Source organism: Physeter macrocephalus, chromosome 13 (assembly GCF_002837175.3).
Source record: "Physeter macrocephalus isolate SW-GA chromosome 13, ASM283717v5, whole genome shotgun sequence".
In the NCBI taxonomy this organism is placed as follows: Eukaryota; Metazoa; Chordata; class Mammalia; order Artiodactyla; family Physeteridae; genus Physeter; species Physeter macrocephalus.
Window position 1 is genome coordinate 25,061,698 of NC_041226.1, and position 4,692 is coordinate 25,066,389.

The following is a 4,692-nucleotide window of genomic DNA, read 5'->3' on the forward strand; positions in this document are numbered from 1 at the left end:
CAAACAACAAATGCTGGAGAGGGTGTGGAGAAAAGGGAACCCTCTTGCACTGTTGGTGGGAATGTAAATAGATACAGCCACTATGGAGAACAGTATGGAGGTTCCTTAAAAAACTAAAAATAGAACTACCATATGACCAAGCAATCGCACTACTGGGCATATACCCAGAGAAAACCAGAATTCAAAAAGACACATGCACCCCAATGTTCACTGCAGCACTATTTACAATAGCCAGGTCATGGAAGCCACCTAAATGCCCATCAACAGACGAATGGATAAAGAAGATGGAATATTACTTAGCCATCAAAAGGAATGAAATTGGATCATTTGTAGAAACATGGATGGATCTAGAGACTGTCATACAGAGTGAAGTAAGTCAGAAAGAGAAAAACAGATATCGTATATTAATGCATATATGTGGAACCTAGAAAAATGGTACTGATTAACTGGTTTGCAGGACAGAAATAGAGACACAGATGTAGAGAACAAATGTATGGACACCAAGGGGGGAAAGTGGCAGGGTGGTGGTGGGATGAATTGGGAGATTGGGATTGACATATATACACTAATATGTATAGATAACTAATAAGAACCTGCTGTATAAAAAAATAAAATAAAATTCAACAGAAAAATAGAGGATGAAAGTAAGTGATTGCTTAATATACATATATCCATGCTTTATTACAGAGTGAAAACTTTAAAAAATCTATCTTAAAACTAAATGGTTGAAAACAGAAACACCGGGGCCATGTGTCCAGTGATGAAATCCAAAAATAAAATTCAAAAGAAAAATAGAGGATGAAAGTAAGTGATTGCTTAATATACATATATCCATGCTTTATTACAGAGTGAAAACTTTAAAAAATCTATCTTAAAACTAAATGGTTGAAAACAGAAACACCGGGGCCATGTGTCCAGTGATGAAATCCAGGCTCTGACTCTTACTGGCAGGTAGCCTATGTTTCTATGCCTTGGTCAACTCATTTGAAAAATATAGAAAGTGAAATTTACCTTATGGGGTTGTTATGAAGACAATATGAGTCAACATATCCAAAGTCCTTAGGAGAGGGCTTAATACATGCAGGTTACTGTTTTTCTTTTTTAATTTTTTAATTGGAGTATAGTTGCTTTACAATGTTGTGTTAATTTCTGCTGTACAATGAAGTGAATCAGCTATACGTATACATTCTTCTTCTCCTCCTCCTCTTTCCCCTCCCCCCTCTTCCCCCTCCCCCTCCCCCTCCTCCTTCTTCTTTTTCCTCCTCCTCCTCTTCTTCTTCTTCTTTTTGTTATTATTACTATGACTACTACACAGCATCATTTATCAGCCAGTGAGATTTTCTGTCATCATCAGTCAGGACTGGAAGTGAGAGGAAGGGCATTGAGAAAAAGAGCCGTCCCAAATACTATGCACTTTATTTAGTGGCATTAATTAGCAATCTTAGAAGAAGAGTTGTTTCACGTTCTTCTCTTTAAACATAAATCCAGTGTGCATGAAAAGAAACAGAAGAATTGAAGCAATAAGATCTCCCCTATAGTAAAGGATAGCCAACCACAGTTAGAAATGATTGGTGAGAGCAGTGGAAGATTTGGAAGAATTACTCACGAGTAAGGAACGCACAGCAGAGTGACTGCAGAGTTCAACAGCCAGTGAGCCTTGGGGGTGCGGTGGCCAGCCTCAGCGCTCCAGGGCTGAGTAAAGACCTTCAGAAGAAGTTGGGTGTGTCAATATGCCCTGTTAACTCAAGCAGAGACATTCTATGGAAATATTTCCATCATGCTTGATTTTTTTCATTCTCATGCTGTGGGTGTTGTAAAAGGTAAATTTAATTTTTTATCAGGAAAATTCACTCATTTTTCAGTGGTGAAATGTATTTGAGAAAGAAGATCATTAGAAATGTGTAAGATCACTATTAGTAGTAAGTCATCTGTTTGGCTGTGTTAATACATCCAAACCTAATTTTTAAATTATTATTAGCATACCACAAGACACAGGGCAGACAACTGCATAACCTCATTTTATTTTTGACATTGGCATATTTGACATATATTCTTCCTATACACATTTGTAATGAAACTGTGTGACTCATCTGTAAAGGGATTAATAACAATATGGACTTCCATAAGGCTTTCAAAGAAAAAATTCTAAGAGCCTTGTACTGAATTACACCAACCATTTTGGACTAGGGGGAATTCACTGGCAAAATCCACTGCCTTTAAAGGTGACTGTCTATTTCTCAGAATTTTCGAGCCCAAAATAGACAGAGAATTGGTAGAGATGTTATAGAGTGGATTAATCATCAGATGGGTAGTTCATCTAGGTAATCTTTAAGGTTATTTCCAATCCTGAGATATAAATTCAAAATCTTAACCGGCCCTTCCAGATGTCATAGGCTGCAGTTTGTAAAATGTTTTGAAATGAAAAATATTCCATATGAACCCATATTTCATTATCTACATCAGTGCTGCCCAATAGAGCCTTCTGCCACAATGAGAATGTTCTAGGTTTGTGCTGTCCAATACCGTAGCCATTAGGCATGTGTAGCTCTGGAGCATTTGAAACGCAGCTAGTGCAATGGAGGAAATGAGTTTCTTTTTCTTTCTTTCTTTTTTTTTTTTTTTTTTTGCGGAACGCGGGCCTCTCACTTTTGTGGCCTCTCCCGCTGCGGAGCACAGGCTCCGGACGCGCAGGCTCAGCGGCCATGGCTCACGGGCCCAGGCGCTCCGCGGCATGTGGGATCTTCCCGGACCGGGGCTCGAACCCGCGTCCCCTGCATCGGCAGGCGGACTCTCAACCACTGCGCCACCCGGGAAGCCCGGAAATGAGTTTCTTTAGCTCCTCACCAGCCACTGAGACGGGTGGCTACCATATTGGAAAGCACAGATCTATATTCACTTTTCTTTATCTCTGATTTACAAGTGCTTATTAGTATTTAGCATTTAAAACATCATTTCACAGAAACTCGGGATCACTATGACCCACTGATTCTAGAGCCAGCCCAAGTGAGTAGAATTCTTGACGGGACTGAGAAGAAAATTCAACTTTACTCCAATTCCACATCCTAGCACAGTGCCTGGCACAGAGTATCTGTCAAAAATATTATGCAAATTTTCTTTGAATTCCTTGAATCTCTTAATTCAAACATTAAATTCACCCCATCCCATAGGCTTCAGAAAGAAAGCACCAGTTTCTTATTTCATTTTTACTGTGCCAAAAGTCCAAAGATAATAAAAGTTCAAGAACTTCATGAACCAGCTCAGCACATGAACTCAGAGATTAGTCAACAACTTAAACAAACAAGGCTGGCCAGCTGGTCCTTGCTCTCTTTTACCACAGTCTGGGACAGGGACAAAAGGCATTTAGGAAAGGATTTATATTTCTTTCACCTCATCACCCAACCCCCTTGCTCACAGCCCATCACTTTAACTTGCAAAGCATTTGGCTGATGATAAACAAGATGGCAGCTGGTCCCGGAGACCATGCCGGGTATCCCACAGCTGTGCTCAGGAACGCCTCTCTCCATGGGACCCAGGTGAACTCACGTCATGCAAGGCCCCAGCCCAGTGAGATGCAGTGTGCCTTCCTGCGTCTCCCCACCACAGACCTGCAGCCACAGGGCAGATGATTATCGCTCGCTACATGGGCTCTCCATCTCTTGCTGTTTAATGTCCAAGTGGGCAGTTCTGCAACACTAAGAAGAGTTTAGACAAATAAACAGGATCAGGACACACTATAACTAATGGGCTCCACCACACAGCCAAACTGCCCAGCTTCAGAGTTTCAGACTAGTTTGGATTCACCATACAGCTTTGCTTTTTCTGCGTCTGCTCCATTTAGAAGGAGAGCAGGTCCAATCTAGGTCAGGATTGAGTGGGAGGTTCACGCAGTACCTGCTGTAAGACTGAAGTCTTGCATGCGGTGTGTTTCCTCGTTGGTTTTCTCTACCCCTCTCCCACTGTTATAAAGAGTGGAGGACCCCAGACCTATAGACACTAAAGATTGAGAAATACTCCTATGCCAGAGTCTACCATAGCCAGAAATGAACAGGCTTTGTTATGGTTGAATTGTATACCCCACAAAATTCATATTTTTTTGAAGTCCTAACCCCCAGTATCTCAAAATATGATCATATTCGGAGATAAGGTCTTTAAAGAGGTAATTAAGTTAAAATGAAATCGTTAGGGTGGGCCCTAATCTGATATGACTGGGGTCCTTACAAGAAGAGGAAGTTTGGATACAAATACATACAAAGGGAAGATCGTGGGAAGACACAGGGAGAAGATGGCCATCTATAAGCCAAGGAGAGAGGCCTGGAACAGAACCTTCCCTCACAGCCCTCAGAAGGAAGCAACCCTACTGACACCTTGCTCTCAGACTTCTAGCCTCTGGAACTGTGAGAAAATGGATTTCTGTTTTTTAAGCCACCTAGTCTATGGAACCTTGTTATGGCAGCCCCAGAAAACGAATACGGACTGCTTCCAGCTCTATCTTTATATAGGGCCATAAACTTCTTAGCAGGGATATGATCTCTTTACCTCCTATCTTCCTTTACTATCTTGAACACACAGCCAGAAGAAACACCCAGATGGGAGCTATTTTTCCTCCGCTGGATACCTTTATCCAAAATGTAACAAATAAGTTATGACAATTGGGGGTGAGAAAACGTTCAGCTTAGGGCGCTCTGGCTTTGT